We start from the raw sequence: 9,893 nt of genomic DNA, 5'->3' as shown, positions 1-9,893 counted from the left end.
CATTGTATGTTTAGCCCTTGTGGTGCAATTTGTGTGCAATATTTATGCAGTTTATCTTACTGAATATCAAAGTATGATGTTATGGCTCTTTCAGTTTCAGAGCGCCACAACAGCATGTTCATTTCACATGTAGTGATGTACCTATACATTTCGCTGTGATAAATATTCGGTTGTCGTGCGATTTAAGCACCTGCCCATTTCTTTTTCTGGTGCAGTTTAAGCTAGCTGTTATTACTGTGTACTTGTGCAGCGTACAACAATTTTCTTAAACGATGCATGCCGTTACCTGTGATATATTATGATGCAAGAACAATGTGATCCAATATTTATTCCAACGTGTCTGTGATATGTTGCATAATGTCTCTACTACTGAGTATTCATGATTCTCGCACTTCTTCAATGTAGAGACTGTCGCATGTGATGTGTACATAAACAAGTGTATGTTGAAGGCTTAAATACAGAAAGGTGCAGTTTTCCTCTAGTGCTTTTATTTACCCATCGCAACCACATTTATAATGGTAGCTTGCACTGTACAAATATTAATGTATAACATTACTGAGTTCTGCTATATACAAGTGAGGTCACATTGTTGAAATCTATCAACTGCTCGTGCGTGCACACACTTCGCGGGAGCCACAGCGTTTGACATGTCGGATGACCAGTTGGACGGTATTTTCGTCACTCGAAAGGAACTTTGCCGTTGTTGCGAGACAAAATCGTGGAGGACCTAGAAGCTGCGCGTGCAACAGCACGTTCCATGGAGCGGAAGGTGTGACGTGCACTGTACATCTTGGCTTTTGTGAGCTTCTCTGTACTAGTAGAAAGTGCGCAGACAGGCGCTTATGTCCATGAATGCGTAAGGGGATACGAGTACGAATAAAAATTCTGCAGGCTACATGCATCTAGATGACAGCAGCAACAAGCAAATTGTGGCAGACACTTTGAAAATGCACTTATTTTTACCTTGCTTTCAATCTCATATGTCACCACTAAATATACAGTTTCACTTGCTATAAATTCAGGCTTTACATAACCCTTCACTACACAACTTTTATGTACCCGCCGTGGTTACTCAATGGCTATGGTGTTAGGCTGCTGAGCACGAGGTCGCGGGATTGAATCCCGGCCACGGCGGCCGCATTTCGATAGGGGCGAAATGCGAAAACACCCGCGTACTTAGATTTGGGTCCACGTCAAAGAACTCCAGGTAGTCGAAATTTCCGGAGCCCTCGACTTCGGCGTGCCTCATAATCAGAAAGTGGTTTTGACACGTAAAACCCCATATATTAATTTTTTTAACAACTTTTACATTTCTCAACAAATCATGAATGCTTTGCATTACGCAGACACCAACTACAATTTAGCACAGGAAATGTACCTGCAATTTCACAGCATGAAATGCCCAATGCAATTATTTAAAACTGTGCGCATGCACCTAGCGATGCTGACGCTGCTGTTGACGTCGCAGCTGCCGCCGCACACTCCTCAGATAACGCATGTGCTGCGCACGGGTTGTGCCAAACATGCCAATCACATTGTCACGAACAGCCCGCCCTCTCAAGTAGTGCATTCTAGACCCCGTGTTTCGGGGCAGACTGTGTGGCATGGGCTCGCCGTTATTGTCAAGCTCACTACTACTGGCGCTGCTGCTGCTGCTCATCGCCTGATTCTATGTCGCCTTCAGAAAGGCGAAGGTTGTGCAACACAGTACATACCACGACAATGTTGGCTGCACGTTCCGGCTTGTAGAGGAGGTTGCGATATCGCTGAAGACAGCGAAAACGGCTCTTTAAGAGCCCAATGCACCTCTCCACTACAGAACGCATGGAGGCATGTGCTGTGTTGTACTGCCCCTCGGCTGTGTGCACTGGAGGATGGCCAGGAGCCGGCGTCAGGAGCCACGGCTCCAAGGGGTAGCCACTGTCACCTGCACAATGATGGAAATATTACATTAAGTGCTCCGCTGACGAGAGCCAAGTAGTGAACTGAGGAAAGCTACAGCATCATTCTACAAAGGTAGACTTCAGGGTTGCAAGTCCCAAGTAAAAGCATGAGTTGTCCATGTCCATACCCGACACAAACTCTTAACCAATTTACAAGTGCGCTACTCGGTGCCTGCCACAAACAAGAAATCAACACTTGTTGGCGCTATCAATGACAGAAGTAGTAGTAGCACCAATGTGTGTTCATTTCTTCTGCTTCTGGCAGGCACTGGGTGCAGTCAGCACTAATACGTGTTGCTTTCGTCAGCTCCTCGCAAGACACATAATCTGCTTGTAACTTAACACTTCGAACATTGCCAATGGTGGCAGTCAATGTCTTCATTTTCTTTTTTTACTCCGGACTTACTCATGTTCTTGTGGTTTGGTTGAAAGTTTGGGTTGGAGCGGACACGGAGTTCTGCGCTGCTGAAGCGTGACCGCGCCCAAAAAAAAAAGTTTTTTCTCACCGAGGAAGTATTCCCCGGGATTCACGATGCGCCCCGCTTGGAACCGCCGGCGCAACCATGTCGTCCGCCAGACGAAAGCGTCGTGGTCCGACCCCGGTCGCCGAGGGTCCAAGGCCAAGATTACGTTGACGAGAGCAACGTAACTTTCGAAAAGGATCGCAGAAAACGTGAGTTTTACTTACGAACATGCAGTTGAGGGCGTAGTATCCCTTGCGGCACATGAACACAGCCTTGCGCTCACCCTTGGGTTCGATAATGGCTATGAGACTGCCGTCTACGCATCCCATGACGCCGGGGATAACGCCGCGCCGAAGGAAACCCTCCTTCACGGCTGCCTTTTTCTCGGCTGTCTTTGGAAAATAGACCCACTTGTTGCGGGCCCCTGCGTTCACAACAGCCTCTGCAACACGTCGCACGCACTCGCTCACCGTCGACTGCGAAACACGGATCGTCTCCTCGCTCCCAACGGACGCTTGGAAGCTCCCGGTAGCAAAGAAGCGCAGCGCACACAACAGTTTCCGCTCCACCGACAGTCCCGTCGCTAGCTCAGCTTCTAGTTCCCCCGCCAGTTCCTCGCACAACAACCGCACCGTTCCCTTCGAGAGGCGAAAACGCCGTCGAAAATCCTCATCCGGCATGTCAAACGCGTCGTCTGGCTCTCCATGTTCACGTCGGCGGCGGCGAAGAGCCACGGCCATACCGATCAGAGGGGCGGCCATTTTTTTTATGCCTTCGGAAACGACCCTGCCTCTGGCCGTGCCAAAAATCTGTGCCTTATGCTCCGCATAATGAATGCGTCAACGTCACCATGACGATTACAGTTTTTGCGGGTTCCTGACGTCGCGTGATTGAGAGACAAAATGGGCGCGGCTCGGTCATTTTCGACCAATGGCTGCGCAGTGATGGCGGCAAAAGGCCAAGAGAAAGTAATAGAATTCCTACAAAATCGCACCCCAGGCGTTTCACTAGGCTATTAAGGCCCCCTCTTTACCAACTAAAAACGACACATGCAACGGCTGTCGCTGCGAAATGGCGGTACGTTATTTTAGGGTCCATAGTGACGCAGTTCAGTGAAAATGTACCAGTTTATCTTCGTGCGCGAAGCCTGTGTGATACATTGCGAAGAAGTGCGTGCTTCCCAGCGACACAATTCATCGCTTGTCAGAGCTTGCGCAGTGAAGATGCCTCTGAGCGCATGTGCGCAGTATTCGAGAGTATTGTGCAGTCCAAGGTGCTTGCGGATTACCTCTGCTGGGGCCAGCAGCGATTGCAGATGGATATCGTAACGACACCGCAATCGAATTTTGGCTGGTGAGGGCTCTTGTGTGCAGTTGTGAAATGAGACTTCGAACGGAGAAAGGTGTTGGAACTGTTGAGTGCGCAGTGCTTCTGATGAAGAAATGCCATTGCACTGGGTCTAGAAGAGCGAGCGATTCTCGCTGATCGTGTTCACGACGCTATGGCTGCGATACATCACCGATGACAGAGCAGCCATCTCAAACGACTGCTACGATACGCGCTCCTTACCATCGTCGTCCCCCTCGGTGCATCGACGCCTTGCAAGCAGCTACAGTGACGTGCCGATAATTATTTACTGTGCGCTATGTCGCCACAATGCAGGCAATGAAACCGTGTTGTGGGGCCATCTCAGCCCGAGGAGATGTATGTATAAGCCAGCCACAGTCAACGGTTTGTGTTTGATAGTGGTGCTCAGTACATCACCGATGACAGTGCGTTCCGCGTGTTTTATGTCGGCGGTCAAGATTGTTGATGCCTCTCAGCTCGACACCGCGTCGCTGTTGGCGAAAGATAAGTTGGAAGTTGCCCTATTGTGGTGGGTGCCCGAACAAGAATTACATGCCTCGCGCGGGGCGTGACCTCTTGTTTTGATTGACAGGCGAACTCGTGCTAAACTCGTACATCGCGAAAGCCCCTACGAGTTCAACTCGGGGGCATGGCGGCGGCATCAGCAGCCTGTATCATTGCATTCAGCGGCAGCAAGCATCAGTATGACCGTCCGGACCCGTTCACCTACATGACCGACGTGGAGTTTCAGCGTCATTTTCGCCTGTCGAAGACATCAGTGCGCTGGCTGTGTGAGGAGCTAGGCGAAGACTCTCGTCTGCGGAGACAGCGTGGCGGGCGTCATTAGCTCCCCGTCGTAGAGCAAGTCCTCTGCGCCCTCCGTTTCTACGGGACTGGGAGTTTTCAGGGAAACGTCGGCACCGAGCGTTACATTGGACGTCATCAAACTACTGTTAGCAGCTGTGTCAGAGATGTGTCTGACGCGCTTATCGAGGCGGCAGTGCGCAAGCGGTGGCTAGCTTTCCCGATGGCTGTGGCTGAGCACACATATATAGAACAATGCTTGCTACTTCAGGGGAACGTTACGAACGTAGCCGGGTGTGTCGACGGAAAGTACGTAGGTGAATAAGGCGCCTTCAATGTCAGCGTTACTTTGATTAGCATTGAAGCAATGTTTATACTCGCCATATTGCCAAATTTGTCACTTCCGTGTAGCGGTCTTAAATTTTGTGTTACCGACATCTCGCATGCGACTGCCTAATATTGACTTTTTCGCTGGTTGCTGACTTTTTGCCGATTGTTCTACTTGTCTGTCAGGGTGCCTTCGAAATGGCTCACTTTCTTGGGAAAGAGGTTAATTAAGTATAAATAGATAAATGGATATCAGAAATTGTGTGAAGTAACCTATGAATGCTAATCTCATAAAGAACTTGGGGTACTTCATTGGTGAAGTTACTTAGTATGCATAATGCTGAATTTTTGTCATGCGTCATCTATCGGCCACACTATGAAACAGTGAGGCATTGCACAATTTGTTGCAGTGCGAGATGTGAATGTTGCGCCAAGCCGGTTGTACCTATGCATTCGTGGCGAAATGAAAATGCATTGAGAATCTTAGTGTGCTGGATTGCATGAAGGAAATACTTCAGATTGTTTGCTCTGTTCACTGTTGATGCATGTGCCAGAGGTTCAGTGTATCTTTCTTTTTCCTGGGGGGGGGGGGGGGGCAGCGTTATTCTGGATGGATAAATCATATATTTTCGTCTCATAATGGGGCTCTTAAGCAGTAGAACAATGCATATCCAATGCTCTGCAGAACTTGGTGTGCGTGAAGATGTCATGAACCACCAAGGCAAAATTACATATCGGGAGAAATGTGGTGCAGATACCAACGAAAAGTGGGTTTTTCACCCGCCATGATAAAAATAAAAATTGCAGAGCAAATAGACCTTTTGTACAGCTTTAGAGCATTGATTACGCAAAACGCGATATGCTCAAACGAGTAAAAGCTTGCCGCAATGGCAAAGTAGGATGGGCGACATGCAGCATATTTTGGCATTAAACATGTCTTGCAACTGCTACTTTTATTGTAAGCCTTGCTGTCACACCTTTCCCTCCAGCACTCCCTTTACTGAAACGTGGCACTGTCTTTCCATTGCTGTCATGATGATGATGGTGTGGCAGCAGTAAGGCTGGTCAATGCTTGCCGCTTTGATTCCTGTGAGTTTAGCGGTAAGAATATGGCACGTGCATACACCTGTGCTGCAAAATTTAACATTTGTGATTTTTTCGAGAGCTAATTTGTGTTGGGACATTTCAAAGACGTGCGCCATTGTGGCGTAATAACTAGAGCATTGGTGAGGTTGAAGACTGTGTGTATTGCTATAGAGGCTTGACGTCGAATTGCACAACAATTTGACGGGACACAAAGAAGAGAAATACACACAGCAGGACGCTCTGCTTTGGGTGTTACTCTTCTTTGTGTGCTGTCGAATTATTGCGCGATCCAAATTCAAATAGAGCATTGGGCTTCTTTGGTGCAGCACCGAGGAAGTGTGAGCTATTCGACAACATGCCAGTGCCTTGCCACACAATTATGGAAGTCTGAAAGTTTGCAAACAAAAGTTTGCTTTCAAATGCATCTCTTTAGGTAATAAACGCACTGATTGAAAGAAACTTTATACAAAAATAATGGTAAAATGACTGGCCTTTGAAAAGTGTAATTTTTATATTGACGCTGTTGACATACTAGGCGCCACACCGGACTCATCAATTGTACTGGACAGAGCAGTGTCTTTCCTATGTGAAGCGCAAGCTTCCGTCACATTCTGTGCAGATAACCAAGTTCAGCTTGTTTTGATGTGGTACACGACATTCACTGTAATCTGTTTTTCATTCTAAAGAGGTGCCAAACACAACCTCTTTTTCAAGGAAGTCGTGGGAATATTTGGCGAGACCTTTTTACAGACCCTCATAATGGCAGTGTGGCCAGCCAGCTGTGCTTGCATGCCTTTATAGATTTCTGTTCAAGATCATTGTGTGCTATCAAGTTGCTAAAGTCTGTGCATTAGTGATTATATAGGCATTACGTGATTCTTAGTCGGATACAACTTTAGGAGGCCGCGGCAACTTCACTTCAAAGGCAGGTGAGCACAAGCCTGCACCAATGGGCACGCACTCTAGACTGACGTCGTGCCACCGGACGCACTATACCCGCTCGTTGGAGAGGGACTATGTTTTTAGACGTGGAGGCAATCGGCTTCTGTGCTTTGGTCATCTGGGAGGGGCCTCTCCTGTCTTCTGAAGTTGTATGCAACTGTAGAGGATGCCACTTTTCATGCAACACAAAAGGACAAAGTGTGCAATTATTTGGCCTATGAAACGGATACATCAATGTGAGCTATGAAAGAAATTAAGCTGTGTGAAAATTAATACATGCAAATATATGACATTGTTAAAGAATATGTGGTATCGAACATGCATACAATGGCACGTTTGAATCGGGGAGTGTTGAATTCATATGCACAGCCTATAGGTGATAGCATTATTAAGCTCCTCTTGTGTTTCCTGTCTTTGCATTGCTTATTACACACACCATTCATCTTGCGTTTAATCAACACGCACTGTATTCTTGCACATAGAATGAACAAACAGCACAATGACGTGTATGCTACATTAATGTATTTTTTTCATTTACATGGTCTAAGAGTGGCACAGGTTATATTACGTTTTTGCTCATTTTGAAAAGACGCCAAGGGCATGTTGCAAGTGTCCTAATATGCACAGCACAATATTTACCGCAATAATTTTATTCATTCTCTTGAATAATAAACAAAATAATAAACTGAAAGCTCTGTTATGAGGTGTTTTCTGGGGGCTCGGCTGGAGAGCAATGAGGGCACCTATATGGCTGTTGCAGAGCAGCCCTCTGGACCTTGCCACACTCTCAAAAGCACGTGCCTGGCGCTCGCCTACTGCCACCTGTCGGTTGACTGCCTCAAGTAGCAGAATGTTTTGCTGCAGAAACATGGATTGTTGGAATGAATCAACCGCATATAAACCATTAATTACAAAGAACAAATGCTCATTGCACTATTGGTACTAAGCGCCCTTAACTGCGGAATCCTTTAGTGTAGTATGCATAATAAAACAATGTGTCAGGAAAATGTTGCTTTATCCTTCATAACTGGGGTTGTCTTTTTCAGAGCCAATTGTCGTGTTGATTAGTGTGCCAGCAGCTGAGGTGACCCCGCACCTTCACGAGTCTCTACTGTCAGCACCACAAACCTATTTTTGTTGACTGCAAAACAAATGCCTCTCCCTGCAATCCCGTCTTTTGCGAGGTGATTGCATCCTATGCCTACAAACATCATACTTGTGTCCCATTACGCAATTTTCTGCCATCCTCGGCTGCAGTTCTCTCTCCTTGACATCCACTCTGTCACGCTTATGTAATCACCTGTTATGAATAGGAAACAAGTGATTGAAGACGTGCATGGCCTGCCCACCGACTCCAATAATTTTTTTAAATCTCAACTAGCATATCAGTTGCCACGGTTTACAACGCCACTGTCTTCCTGCCTTAATGCTATCTCCAACAATTTTTGTTACTTCGTTTTCTGCACAATCCTCAACTTCTCAAGTTTCTTTGTTAACATCCAGGTTTATGTCCCATATTACATAAACGGTAGAATGCAATGACTCTAAACTTTTTTTGAAAATATCGGTAACCTGGCGATAACGATTCGGTAATGCCTTCCATCTGCTGTTCAACCCATGGAATTTTCGTATACGTTTCCTGCTTTAGATCAGTACCTGCTATTGATGTTTCACCTGGATAAAGATACTCTTCCATAGATTCTTCACGCTGAATTTCACTCATGAATTCCTGTTATCTCACCAAGTTAGTGAAGGTTACCTTTATCTTTTCCACATTATTCAACCTTCCAATGCTCACTCTAGGTCTGCCTAAGTGTAATAGTTCGAATACTTCTAACCGTGCAGTGAATAGCACCTGGGTGATTTTGTCTGCTTACCTGACCCCTTTTTTTCATTGCTATTCCACTTTGATAGTGGCGAATTAATATGGCTACGTAGTCTCGATATTTCCCAGGGTATTGTGCTTCTTGGGCTATGTGATGTACAACGTTTATGACTGTATGTATATCTAATAAATACAAATGTCCTTTTCGCTATAAATGAAGCCATGTAAAAAGTTTATTGTGCTCTGCAGATTTTTCAATTCCCTGATTGATGGCATGAATATGGCATGGCATGGATTCGAAGCTCGGGCAAACGCGATCACTTTTAAATTTTCGCGGGCCCACGTGAATGTAAAAGCACGAACACTGATTGGTTCTCAATGACATATTTAAACTCCTGGACATTCAGTTAGTTACTACGAAAGTGACTTAAACCCTGCACTACTATTATGCTAAATATGAAACAGTACAAATATAGTGATCTGCAGTTTGTCGATGTCTCCTTCACTGTGTTGGTTGCGAGATCCATTGTCGGCGCCAGCTACTTTTCGCATCGTGGCCAATAAGGCTGCCTTGCTTTTGCACGCACTATGTAATATTCGTGACGCTCGCAATCACGCAGAGTGGAGGAACTCGGCGTACACACAGAAGCAGCACCGGACAAGTTCTTTCTTCAGCATTACGGCGTGAACTGTACGAGCTTGTTGCGATCTGTAAAATCGCCGAAGCTAGTGGCAGTTTTACAGGGTGCACGGAAAGACTGCTAACGGAGGAACAGAACTATCCAAGAAATAGTGGTCATCGTCGAGCCTGATCACTACGTCACGCACTGCAAGCTCGTTGTCCGAGTTTGTTTACACTGGGCCACTCCGTTGTTTAGCCGCCATGCTCGCCCGGTGAATGGATGTGATGAGACCACCACAGCGTTCCCTCGTGGTATAATGCGAAGCGTACTAAATTACAAATTCGTCTAATACTAATTCACTGTACATCTTGTCAGCTTTAAAATGCTTCTAAACCACGTTAAAGCAACTAATAATATTGTATTAAATGCATTTGTTGCATAACTTTTTTCTGCATGTAATGCACTAGGTGGAACGACAAACAAGTGAAAGAAGGCATGACCATGCACCGACGGTATGATTACGTGAACCCCA

The sequence above is a fragment of the Dermacentor andersoni genome, chromosome 7, assembly GCF_023375885.2.
Source record: "Dermacentor andersoni chromosome 7, qqDerAnde1_hic_scaffold, whole genome shotgun sequence".
In the NCBI taxonomy this organism is placed as follows: Eukaryota; Metazoa; Arthropoda; class Arachnida; order Ixodida; family Ixodidae; genus Dermacentor; species Dermacentor andersoni.
Note: the sequence above shows the minus strand (reverse complement) of the source record.